Below are 13,612 nucleotides of genomic sequence, written 5' to 3'. Positions count from 1 at the left end.
AATTGGTCTTAGTTATTTCAGCCTCTGTTGGGGACTAGGATGTCACCTGGTAAGAATATGCCTTAGGTCGCCTGCCATGGTAGAAGGACATCACCACAATAAAGAACATTTTCGGCTGCTTTGTCTCTCCAGGCCGCGATGGCGTTCTTCCAACACAGACACCCCACTAGGCCACTATTCGTCCTATATAGTCGGAAGCCTTGTTTCAAACATTGGGTTGCAAAGTACAGTGGATCTCATGATGACACGTGGTTTTTCATACTTCAGTAGTTTTTGTGAGTCTGTCACAAATGGACTGATTTCGCTTTAAGCAAAAGGTCTTTTATTTTGCTAACTTTTATTATGCTAAAGGTCTTTTATTGTGCTATGATAATGCATAAACACAGATTAAAGGGTTTTTTTTTTCCCCCCTGAGAATAGTTGTCTACTCTCAACGGGAAAGAATACCGCAACTCGACTGATGGCAGTGCCATGGACTGTTTTATGGTGGAAGAAAATAATGTAGCAGCTAAAATAAATGTGTGCTTTGCTTGAGCAAGGATCATTTATGAAATTGCCCAGTCAGGGGCTACACCCAGGACTTGCCTTCTGTAGAGGTTGTAACAATTACACAAAACCCGGGGAGACTTCCTTGAAACAAGCAAATGTTGCCAGTTGACAACAGGAATGTAAACATGACTCCAATTAGCGAATATACTAATGGCTCTTTCCTATCTGGGATTTTAGCTGTGTTAGCTACGAGAGGAAAATTTCTCTCTGTCTTCCCACTTGCTCATCTCCAATTAAATTACTTACAGTCAATTCACAGGCCTTCGGGGATGATCAGCTAATTTTGAAACATCGCCTAAAAATCTGCAAACAGTGTAGTTAAGCCAGGTAGGTTAGGAGAATGCCCTCAGAAGCTTAGTTTATAACTAGGCTCATGCGTCACGTTTCCTGCGTTGCTTTCTGGGAGGTGCACATGGGAAGAACTGACTGATCGATGTGGCCTTTGGATTTCTTCGGGGTGAAACAGATCTTTGTTGTAGCACTTTGCACTCATTACAGTTGTTAGGAGAGGATGAGAGAGAGAGAAGGAGAAAGATTGATTTTATGTGTCGACTGGAGGGTATTTTGGGATGAAATTAGCATTTATTTTTTTATTTAAAAAAATTTTTAATGTTTATTTATTTATTTTGAGAGTGAGAACAGGGGAGGGGCAGAGAGAAAGGGAGAGAGAGAATCTCAAGCAGGTTCCACACTGTCAGTGTAGAGCCTGCACAGGGCTTGAACCCACAAACCATGAGATCATGACCTGAGCCGAAATCAAGAATTGAACGCTTAACCGACTGAGCCACCCAGGCACTCCTGTTTTATCTTTTATTTTTAAATGTTTATTTATTTATTTTGAGAGAGAGAGAGAGAGAGAGAGAGAGAGAACATGCGTAGGGGAAGGGCAGAGAGAGGAGAGAGAGAATCCCAAGCAGGCTCTGTGCTGTCTTTGCAGAGCCTGATGTGGGGCTTGATCTCATGAACCTGAGCCAAAATCAAGAGTCAGACCCTTAACCAACTGAGCCACCCAGGCATCCCAGATGAGATTAGCATTTAAATTGGTGAACTTTGAGTAAAACCGATTGCTCTCCCTAATGTGGGTGGGCCTCATCCAATCAGTTGAAGGCCTGAATAGAACAAAAAAACCTGCCTCTTTCAGTAAGAGGGATTTCCACAAGATGGCCTTTGGACTTCATCTGCACCATCAGCTCTCCTGGATCTTTAGCCTGCCAGCCCACACTGCAGATTTTGGACTTGTCAGCCTCCATGTTTCTAGGAGTAAATTCCCTGTAAGAAATCTCTTTGTATACATATCCTGTTGATTCTATTTCTCTGGAGAACCTTGATTAGTACAGTGTGTCCTGCTGAGGCTGGCTCAACTGTGCAAGACAGATTTTCACTCAGGGAGTCCTTATAGGCCAACATGTACGACGTTCCTTAAAAACCCTCTACAAAAAACACACATCTGTGTGCTTTCTCAGAAGCACTTTCTTGGTGTGTTTGAGTGCCATCTAGTGTCAGTTGTAGGTAGTGCAACGTCCTAGCCTTCCGGCTTCACTGTTTCCCTAGCCATCACTACCCATATAATTCCCTAAGTTCGTAGTAGGAGATGTGCCTATTCATGTGCATTATTCACTCTTTTATTCACTCAACAAACATTTAGTGAGGGCCTGCTTGTGCACAACGCATTGCAGCAGATGCAAAGACCGCCCAGCAAGTGGTCTCTCCCCGATCACTGAGCTCATCATCTAGCTGGAGACAAGGAACACAAGCAGATGATTATGGTCACGTGTGCTCAGGGCCACGAGAGAAACGTGAACCAGGAGCTAAGGCCTGAGCAATGGAGACTTGAGGGTGGGCCACCGTTTGAGGGCGTGTTTGCTCCCTTCCGGGAGTGGCGTTGGCTTTGGACCCAGGGGTCACGACCATTCCCTGCAGCCGCTTCAGGGCCGGTGGACCCATTCTCCTTCCCGGCACACCGCCTTCGCAATGGCTGCATCCTAGAGTGAGCACAGATGTGTCAGCAGTAGCTGAAACTTAGATGTGGACATCACCTTCAATTTCCTTTCTTTATGTTTGAGGGGAGGTAACCTCAGAGAGGCATACGACACTGTAGTGAAGACAGTGGGTTTCCAAGGTTGAATGTCCAGGAGCAGATCTAAGCTCTGGAAAGCTTGCCTTCGTTTTCTTGTGTCTTCAAGGCAAATAACAGTTTTGCCCCGTAGGGTTATATGTTATGGGAATTCACTGTGATGACACGCATGGCCAGTCTGGGTTTTTGTTGGCTGCTGTTGTTGTTGCTGCAAACACCAAACATCAAATGTCGTTAAGTTAAAAAAAAAAAAAAGCGTTTCTTAGAAAAACATCAGGTAGCTCACAAAGTCGGTGGGGAGGCTGGGAGTGTCTCCATTAGTTTCTATTCTCTGTCTCTTGCAAAGCTCTTACGTTTGTTGCCCTGAGCCCTCTCTGCAGACTTTCTGCTTCCGAATCCACACGGAGGAAGGCGGGACTGCTTCCCGAGTGTGCACTTCTCATGCTGGTTCTCTAGGAAGAGACTGAGTCTCCCAGCGAATCAGAATCCTGGGCAGGCGTCCTGAGCAGCCTGGCCCGGGCGGGGTCTGGGGCACGGCGGGTCCAGCTGGCTGCCCGAAGCTCCCCACTGTGGCCCCAGAGGGGAGCTCCGCGAGGTGCTGTCGCCGGTCCATCGGGTGGGCTCTGTGAGCCCCTTCCCAGGGTACAGGGTAGACTTGAGTCTTCCTGAAAGTGCCTCCGGCTGTCAGCATCTACATCCTCCATTTGCTCATCCGGATGTTCCGCGGGGCCACACCACTCACCCCGTGTGTCCTCTTCCTCAGCCCTGGGCCTGCACGTGCTCTGGTCCCACAAGGAGCCACTCTTAGCTCACTGCCGGTGACCCTTCTGCTGATGCATGCCTGGGACTTACTGAGGGCTGGCCTGGCCTCGGCCTTGTTTGGATTTGGGCTTTCATAAGCACAGGACACTCAATGGCTGTCCTACAGGCCCAGAGCACCAGAGAGGATTTGCATGCATTTGCCAGAGTGTGGCAGTGGTTCTTTAAAGATCGGGGCCCTGCACTCCTAAGCGCCCAGCAGTACCTGTGAGGGAGCCACTGAGGGCTGCCTTGTGGGGACAGGGTGGGAATGTCCCCTAAGGAATCCAGGGCGGGGGAGGAGGTCAGGGGGGCTGAGGCAGGAGTGATCTGCTTGCTTCTCTCAGCATCTGCTCTGAGCAGATCGACAGGAAGGAGCAGAGCTTTTGGGCCCTGTGCCCCCCCTGCCCTACTCAGACCATCAGCATTTCATCCTTTGTCCCGCAAGGCTCATCACTCTGTCGTGGACCCAGACGCCCCTGAGACTCAGGGGTGCTCCTTCGAGCCAGAGACATCAGCACTGCTTTGCTGGAGAAGTCACCTTACGCTGAAGGTGCTTACCGCTTGTGAATACCCGCCGCATGCCAGGCACAGAGCTGGGTGCTTTGCATGCGTTATTTCCAAGTGTCCTAGGCATTTGGTAGGAGCTGTTACCCTATTTCATGGATGTGGCAGCCGGCACAGAGGGTGGGGGTGTTAAGGCCTGACAAGGGTGTGCAGCAGGCCGAGGTCCACCTGGCCCTGGCTCTCCCCATTCTCTAGCTGCTGCTGGAAGCATCAGGGCCAAATTCAGGCCCGTCGGACGGTTCCCTCAGCAGGGGGTGGGGGAGCAGGGGCTTCTGAGCCTGTGCTCCCCTCCTATGAGGTGGCTCACTCGGTTGAGCGTCCGACTTTGGCTCAGGTTGTGATCTCACGGTTCATGGGTTAGAGCCCCACATCGGGCTCTGTCTGCACCCCCACCCCAGAGGCAGGCTGGCTTGGCTGGTCTCCTTCATTGTCTCAGGCTAACGAGGGGACTGTGGCCACCTCCTCTGCCCGGTTCTTTCCAGGTCTGGCTCCGTGCTAGACGGCTGACGCTGCCTCCGGGAAGACACTGTTGCATCCCACCCTGTGGCAGGGGGAGGCCCATTTGGAGCCTCGCTTTCAGCCTCATGGTGGGGACAGGCCCTCCTCTGGCAGGCGGCTCGTGGCTGGGGCTGACTGCCAGCCTCACGGTCGCCCATGACTGCTAGAAGCAAGGTTCTTTAGAGCAGATTGTGTCTGTGTTTCACCCAGTTTATCCCACGGTAAGATGACTTTTTGGTGAACGTGTTGGGAAACCTGACTCTGGGACAGCGGGAGGCCTAGAGACTGTTGGGCACAGGCTGGCGCCTCGGTGGCTTGCCCCGGTAGCCTTGGGCCTTGGAGAGGCGGGCACTGTCCCTTATCCAGGGCAGGCAGTGCCACTGAGTTTTGTCTGCACTCAGCTAAAGGGGTGTTTGGCCTCCCTCCTCTTTCTTTTCTTTTCTCTTTTCTTTTTTTTTTCTCTTCTCTTCTTTCTCTTCTCTTCTCTTCTCTTCTCTTCTCTTCTCTTCTCTTCTTTTCTTTCAAGATTTACTTATTTTGGGGAGAGCGCAAGTGTGGGGAGGGGCAGAGAGAGTGGGACAGAGGATCCAAAGCGGGATTCTGTGTTGACAGGCTGATGGCAGAGAGCCCGATGTGGGGCTCGAACTCATGAACCTCGAGATCATGACCTGAGCCGAAGTCGGATGTTCAACCGACTGAACCACCCAGGTGCCCCTTGGCCTCCTCCCTCTTAACCTGATGTCCGGGCCACATGCACTGGAAGGAATCAGTTGCCGTGGTCACTTTTCCCGGATGGGGACCTGTGGTGTCCCGAGAGCCAGGCAGTGGTGGTCCTCGGCTGCTGCAGCTTTGCTCCGGAGCGGCTGCTTTGCTGCGGTCCCTTCTCTGAAGGAGGATTGGGCCGTGTCGACCTCACGTACACATGTGCCTTGGGAAGGCCAGGGCGCCTCAGGTGGTCAATGCTGCTGCAGCGGGAAGTTGCACAAACGGTGGTCACGGCCGTGACCGGTGCACCTAGTCATCGGGAGCTGGGCGGAGGTGATGCACCGATTGCCCAGGTTACTGCCGATTGGGGTGCTTTTGAGGTTTGGACCAGTGGGCGCATTAGCTGTGGAGGCCACCTGGCACTGTGTGGGGGGAGCCGGGTGCGGGTGTGGGTGCAGGCAGGTGATCGCGCAATTGGGAGGCCTTGGATACGACTCTCTGGCAGGATGTCGGGTGACGCGGAGCCTGCCCCACACTCCCCTTCCTGCCCACAGGCAGAGGTGCTGCGGGGTGAGACAGGATGAGACAGCCTGTCCCGCTGTCCACTTGCAGTGATCACGGTCTCCGTGTTCTCGAGGAGGGGGTTGGTTATGAGGGAGATGAGGGTCTTTTTAAAGTGTGTTTATTGTCTTAATGGCCGATGACCGAGCTAGGACACTCTCCCCCTGGGAGGCTGTATAGATGGGGGTGCAGGGTGCCTGGGGGAGGAGGCCTGGGGGCGAGTTCTCAAAGGTCTCAGAGGTCAGCCACTGTTCCTGGTTGTCTGAGCAGTGAGTGTGAGTGTGCGTGGGGGAAACACACACACAGCAGAGAGACAGTGTGGCAGCATCGGGGGCCTGGGCCCTGTTTTTTTTTGTTTGTTTGTTTTGTTTTTTTTTTTCAACGTTTATTTATTTTTGGGACAGAGAGAGACAGAGCATGAACGGGGGAGGGGCAGAGAGAGAGGGAGACACAGAATCGGAAACAGGCTCCAGGCTCTGAGCCATCAGCCCAGAGCCTGACGCGGGGCTCGAACTCACGGACCGTGAGATCGTGACCTGGCTGAAGTCGGACGCTTAACCGACTGCGCCACCCAGGCGCCCCTACCCCTGGTTTTGATTCCCGTTCTGGACCTGGTGGCTGGCTGTGTTTTATTTTATTTTATTTTATTTTATTTTATTTTATTTTATTTTATTTTATTTATTTTATTTTATTTTATTTATTTTATTTTATTTATTTTATTTTATTTTATTTATTTTATTTTTTTTATTCTATTCTATTCTATTCTATTCTATTATTTTACTTATTTTTAGAAGTTTATTTATTTACTTAGAGAGAGAGAGACAGAGCATGCACGCGCATGTGGTGGGGAGGGACAGAGAGAGACAGGGAGAGAATCCCAAGCAGGTTCTGCACTGTGAGCACAGAGCCCAACGTGGGGCTCGAACTTACAAGCTGTGAGATCATGAGCTGAGCCAAAGTCAAGAGTCGGATGCTAAACCAGGGTGCCTCTGGCTGTAGTTTAGTGACAGGACAGAAGGTAAGGGCCCTGAGGCTCTGTTCCTTGTCCTCCCCGCTGCCATCATCAAGGTCGGGGCATCCAGGCTCTGGGCCAAGGAAGTGCTCAGTGAGGGTGGGGGGTGACATCCTAGTCCCAGCAGGGGTGAAGCTGACCACCAGCTCTGGGGCCAGGGTGGGGATGGACTGGGGCTGGGACAGGGTCCGTGGGAACTGTCAGAATTAAGAAAGGGATCTGAAGGGAAGGGTCAGGACTGGAGCATCTGGATGAATGGGTGGGGTCAGTCCCAGATCTCTGTTTAACACAAGTCAGGCACTGGGGAGACCTCACTCCCCAGTGAGAAGAGACAATTCCTTTCCTCTTGGGGCTTAGGGACTAAGAAAGCTGGGGGATGTCCCCAGAGGGCATGGGCCAAGAGGAGCTTTTGCAGGAGAGCATAGCTGAGACTTTATTAGCGGGAGAGAACAGTGAGAAGGCCCACCGCTTGAGGTCCACGGCCCTGGCCATGACCACCTTCTTGCCTGACATTTCCTGCAGCTAGCTGAGGTTTTAGAGGGAGCGCTGACTGGTTGTGATGACCTTGGTTCTGAGTTCCTCTATCTCTCTGGGCCTCGATTTCTCCGTGTATAAAATGGAACTTTTTAACTTGAGGGACTGTTACGAGGTTTAGACAATGTATGTGAGCCTTCTCTGGAGGTTGGAACACGCTGGAATTATGAGTTCCTGTTCAGCAGGTTCAACGTCAGCATTCTTATTTCTGCAGCTCCTGTAATCTCGCAAATGGGACGTCACCATTAACTCGGCCTAGGCCTGTCGTTCACAGATGAGAAGGCTGAGGTCAGGGGGCGGCCGGCCTCCCTGTGCCCTGTCTCATGGTGCACGACGCATCATCACCCAAACGATAAAGGGCTCGGAGAGGCCAGAGTGTCCCATCCCCTCTCAAGGGGCTAACGTGGATGGTGGAGATCGAATGACAAATCTGGCCTCCAGTGTGAGAAACTTCCGGGTCACGGGGCCTCCCGTTCTTAGCAAGACAGAACTGCATGTGTCTTCAGATACTGATCCCGGGGCCAGGTCAGATGGGGTGACAGCGCTCCTTGCTCTGTGACATCCTTGTGTAAATCAGATCCTCTCCCCCTCAGACAGCAGACCCTCAATAAAATCAATAACGTGCGCCCCAGCTTTCCCCGCCGGGACCACATTAATCTTCACATTTTTGCCACATCACTGGTTCTCGTGACAGCTCAAGATGTTTTTCTGCTTCTGAGTATCCCTTTTATTAAAAGACTTCTGAGCCGCACAGACGTGTTAACCAGCGGCCCCTGTGGCACCCCCGAGCCTTTCCATTCTCCCAGCTCAGCCTCTGCCTCTTTGCTTCTCCCACAAGTCTTTCCACATCATTCATTCTGACATTTAAAAGTTTCCAAGCTTGTTCTGAAATGCCACAAAACTGCCTTTGTTGTTTGCGGGCTTTGGAATGTGGAGAATCCCAGGACACTGGGAAGGAGGGCCTGCCCGCTCCGGTCAAGACGGTCAGGACCAGAGGGCCAGATGCCTGTGCAGGGAGCTGGGCTTCCCAGTGTCCTGGGATTCTCCGCATCTCTCCCTCTGAAGGGCCACGCAGCTTAGGTGCTGACTGCTTCCTGGCTTTTCTGTCCTCCTCGCTAGGCCAGACCCTTGTCCGGTCCTCCTGAGGATCACAGAGTCGCTCCAAGTACTCCATCAACTCAGGAAGAACGCTCTTCTTCACCCCATTGCATGATTTCTCCACCTTCTGCTTGGTTCCTGCTCGTGACAGGCCCTCCAGTTCTCAGGAGGAATGTTGGAGAAAACAGACCCGGACGGGTTTGGGTCTCCAGCTGTGGAGGCTGTCTTCTTATGGAGGCCCAAGTGCTGGGCCTGTTTTGACCAGATTTCGCGTCCAGCTTGCTCTGGCTGGAGGTGCCCTTTTGTAAGCCCACGACGCTCTTACAGCGATCTTCTAGTCTGTGGATGTGCCAGGGGCACGGGTGCAGCGGGGATGGGCAAGCCTGGGCTGGGGCTGGATCCCTGGCGACTGGAATGCCGTGTTCCAGCCGGCCTGCTCCCTTCCTGGGCCTGTGTCTGAGCAACCCCTCTTGGAGTTTCCGGAGCTATGCACAATCACGCAGACATTGCCGGCCCCCCACCCCAGTCTTAACGTGGAGCTCGCTCTCCAGTTCTGCTTTAGAGGGCACACACGTCAGTAAGACACTCTTGGCTTCCTTTTCGCTAGTTGTTCCCAGGCTTCTGGGATCGCGGGTTAGACAAATTCACCAATAAGGCGGGTGTAGGCAAGCACGTTTTATTTTGCCTACCAAAGATGTGGGTAAGAACCGAACACAACTACACTCAGAATCACTCTTCCTAAAGCAAAAAGCACGTTTCATTGCCAAAAGGAAGGGAATACAATCGGTGGAAGACAGTGCTTACGCAGAAGGGACCGATGGCTCACCGATGTCTTGGCTGCAGCAGCCGGTGCCAAGTTAGTTAGGGGACCGGCAGTTTTGAATCGGGGCTCCTCAAACTTGAAGTGCTTGCACGAGTCTCTGGGGGTCTTGTTAAAATGCAGATTCTTATTCATTAGGTCCTGGGTGGGGGCTGAGATTCTCCTTTTAACAAGGTCCCAGGTGAGCCCACCTCCTCCTTTCGTCTTTGAGTGGCGAGAGTGCCCTCTGTACGATGCCGTGAACCATCCTGGGGTTCACTGATGCCAGTGAAAAACAGGATTGGGTAAAATGGTTGTTGTTGTATTGATTTTTTCAGCTAGATTCTCTGCTATTGCGCGGACACGGCCAAGGCTGTGAGAGGCTGCTGCTGTACTGGCAGGGGTGAAACTCAATGAGGACCCTGGACCCTGTGTAGCCCGGCCTGCCTGTGAGAAGGGTGGCTGCTGGACAGGTCCCCTCATCCCGGCCCAGCACCAGCATGACAGGAGCGCTCAGGGGTTCCGTGCCTGCTTCCTGGGCTCCGCTAATCCCAGCAGCCACCTGCCCCTCGTCCCCCGCCCCCTCCCCAAAACCAAGACCCCAACTGAAAGTGCAACAGAGATTCGTTGGGCACCAAATGAGGCAGGCCTGGCCAGCAGCAGAGGTAGTAGCATTCTGAGGAGAGGAGGTCACAGTCGGGTGAGAATTCCTGCGGTCCGGCTGGAACTGTAGGCGGGTGGGACAACGTGGGGGTGTCGCTGGGTGCACGTGTCGCCGTGCACGTGTGTTGTGGGGAGGCCCGGGGGGCGAGGGGTGAGGAAGAGGAGGGGTGGTCCCGACAGACCACTCACGCGTCCCCAGCGAGATGTGCATTTGACATCTTTACCGCCCCCACGCGCCCACACACACCTATATACCTGAAATCGGATGTGTTTGACATAACAATACGCAGCCTTACTGCATGTGACAGCCTCTCAGTTTTAAAAAACAATTCTAGGGGCGCCTGGGTGGCTCAGTCAGTTAAGCGTCCAACTTCAGCTCAGGTCACGATCTCGCGGTCCGTGAGTTCGAGCCCCGCGTCGGGCTCTGGGCTGATGGCTCAGAGCCTGGAGCCTGCTTCCGATTCTGTGTCTCCCTCTCTCTCTGCCCCTCCCCCGTTCATGCTCTGTCTCTCTCTGTCTCAAAAATAAACGTTTAAAAAAAAAAAAAACAATTCTAAAGTGTTGGCTCTGGTGCACTAAATTTTTAAGTTTATTTACTTATTTTGAGAGAGACAGACGGTGCAAGACGGGGAGGGGCAGAAAGAGAGGGAGAGAGGATCCCAAGCAGTGTCTGCACTGTCAGCTGCGGAGCCCGATGTGGAGTGCAAACCCATGAACCGTGAGATCATAACCTGAGTCTAAACCAAGAGTCGGATGCTTAACCGACTGGGTCAGCCAGGTGCCCCTCTGGTACACTGACTTGATTTCAGGGCTCCCTTTTGAGTCATGACCCAGAGTTTGACAAATACTCAAGTACCTTGAGAGCCTTTTCCTAAGTTTAGAATGTGTGATTCTTTAATCTGTTGTGGAGTGAGGCATGGGTCTTCTATAATATAAGAACACTTAATTTAGGAAATATGCACTTAAAATTATGGTTTCTTCAAGTTCTACCCTGTAAGATCTTAGTGAAGGGATCTATTTCTTTGGTAAACTCAGAGCATCCAAGAAAATGGATGAATGAATGCACTAGCATATTTATAGATACTTAAGTCCTTGGATGGAAGATTTCAGGACAAAATAAAATTTTAAAATATTATTGGGGTGCCTGGGTGGCTCAGTCAGTTAAGCGTCCAACTTCAGCTCAGGTCATGATCTCATAGCTCATGAGTTCGAGCCCCGCGTCAGGCTCTGTGCTGACAGCTCAGAGCCTGGAGACTGCTTCGGATTCTGTGTCTCCCTCTTTGCTCCTCCCCTGCTAGCACTCTGTTTCTTAAAAATAAATAAACATTAAAAAAAAAAAGTATTATTGATAAATGAGGTCCAAGTAGATACGAACAAGAAAATGTTTTTGAAGTTAAAATTCATAGCAACAAGACGGTATGATTGATTTGTAAATAAGTTTTGAACACACCAGTAATAGGAATGATAATAATGTGAATATTTACTGATCCATTATATGCCTAGTCTATTAAACATTTTTTTTTTTTTTTTTTTTTTTAAATTTTTTTTTTTTTTTAACGTTTATTTATTTTTGGGACAGAGAGAGACAGAGCATGAACGGGGGAGGGGCAGAGAGAGAGGGAGACACAGAATCGGAAGCAGGCTCCAGGCTCTGAGCCATCAGCCCAGAGCCTGACGCGGGGCTCGAACTCACGGACCGCAAGATCGTGACCTGGCTGAAGTCGGACGCCTAACCGACTGCGCCACCCAGGCGCCCCAAAACATTTTAATTCATAAGGTAACATGGTCTGTTTAGAAACTTCCCTTTATTTTCTTTTTTTTTTTTAATTTTTTTTTTTTAACGTTTATTTATCTTTGAGACAGAGAGAGACACAGCATGAACGGGGGAGGGATAGAGAGAGAGGGAGACACAGAGTCGGAAGCAAGCTCCAGACTCTGAGCCATCAGCCCAGAGCCCGACGCGGGGCTCAAACTCGCGGACCGCGAGATGGTGCCCTGAGCTGAAGTCGGACGCTCAACCGACTGAGCCACCCAGGCGTCCCAGAAACTTCCCTTTATTTTCAAAAACAGAATGTGGCTCTGGGAGATGAGGTTTGTTGCACTGGGTTGGGTGATCTTATTGTTTCTTAGATCTGGGAAGAAGTGTTTAGATGGTCTTGTCCGCAGGGGCTGGGGCGCCTGGGTGGTTTGGTCGGATAAGCATTCAACTTCGTCTCTAGTCATGATCTCATGGTTCGTGAGTTCGAGCCCCGCGTCAGGCTCTGTGCTGACAGCTCAGAGCCTGGAGACTGCTTCGGATTCTGTGTCTCCCTCTTTGCTCCTCCCCTGCTAGCACTCTGTTTCTTAAAAATAAATAAACATAAAAAAAAAAAAAAACAACCTTTTTTAATAGCGGCAATATATCGTAGGGGAACACAGTGAAGGTTCAGAGGGGATCCGAGGGAGGGGCTGGCGCTCTGAGCCCCTCTGTCCTCTGACCCAATATAGCTGCCTCAGCTCTAACAGAGACCAACTTTGACCCAACCTGACCCAGTTTCAAATTCTGGGGAGGGAGAATCAGATTGGCTCACCTGGGCAGCTGTCCATCTCTTGTGTACTCAACTGTAGTCTGGGTCTGGGGTCATGAAGTATAAACACCATGTTGGGGCCTTAACTCTGCCCGCATGGCCACCAGTTCTGAGAGTCATGGTCTGGACAGGTATCTGAAAAGTCGCCACGATACTGTGGATAAAGACAGAGTTGTTCTGGTAAAAGGCATGGGGACCAAAGTTCTACCAAACTGCCAACCCTCCCCTGGGGCCTGGGAGTGTAGTTCTGGAAACTATGGATCTATTTCTGCCCCCGGTTTTTGTAGGAAAATGAAGTTAGAGGGGCGCCTGGGTGATTCAGTCAGTTGAGCGTCCGACTTCGACTCAGGTCATGATTTCGTGGTTCGTGGGTTCGAGCCCCGCGTCGGGCTCTGTGCTGACAGCTCAGAGCCTGGAGCCTGCTTCAGATTCTGTGTCTCCTTCTCTCTCTGCCCCTACCCCTGCTTGCTCTCTGTCTCGCTCTCAAAAATAAATAAAAACATCAAAACATTTTTTTTAATGAGATTAGTGAGTGAGGTCACCTCCTCAGACATACACGCAGCAGCTGAGTGTGTGGGCTAGGAATGGCACGGGGGCCCTGAATCCTTGTGGAACGTTGGCTCCCCCCCAGCTCTGTCTCTCCCTCATTCCCAGTAACCCAAACACAAAACTGCTGGGAAAGCCTTCTGTTTCTTTTAAATTCCTCTTTTTAGAAAGAAAATCACTTTTGTATTTCTAAGGTGAGTTGGTTTTGACTTGCAGAGTTAAAAAAGAAAAAGAAAAAAGGAATACAGTGAAAGTCAGTGTTAACACCAGAAGGCGGCTTGTGTCCCTGGCCAGAAGCTTCCTCTGGCGTGCTCACCAGACCACGTCTTGCCCAGCACCCTTCAGTCCTAATTTCTCCTTCACCGAGGATCTCCAGACAAGGGCCGGGTGGCACAGGCAGGCTTGCTGTGGTCACTGACCATGTGTCAGGTTGAAAATGTGCTTTGGTGCCTCCCATTGTACAGTGACTCTTGTCCCCGTGCCTCCCAGCAATGCCCCTGTGTGCGGGCCGAGAGGCTAAATGAAGCATCTTGCAGGAGCATGGTGAACGTGATGGCCCGTTTCCCTTAGGGGATATACACTTGGGGGGAACCTTCCTCCCCTCCCCGCAGACCGTTCCAGGGGAAGGCGCTTGGCTCTGT

This window comes from Lynx canadensis, chromosome D2 (assembly GCF_007474595.2).
Source record: "Lynx canadensis isolate LIC74 chromosome D2, mLynCan4.pri.v2, whole genome shotgun sequence".
NCBI classification, from domain to species: Eukaryota; Metazoa; Chordata; class Mammalia; order Carnivora; family Felidae; genus Lynx; species Lynx canadensis.
The sequence above is the reverse complement of the archived record's forward strand: the minus strand, read 5'-3'. Positions refer to the sequence as shown.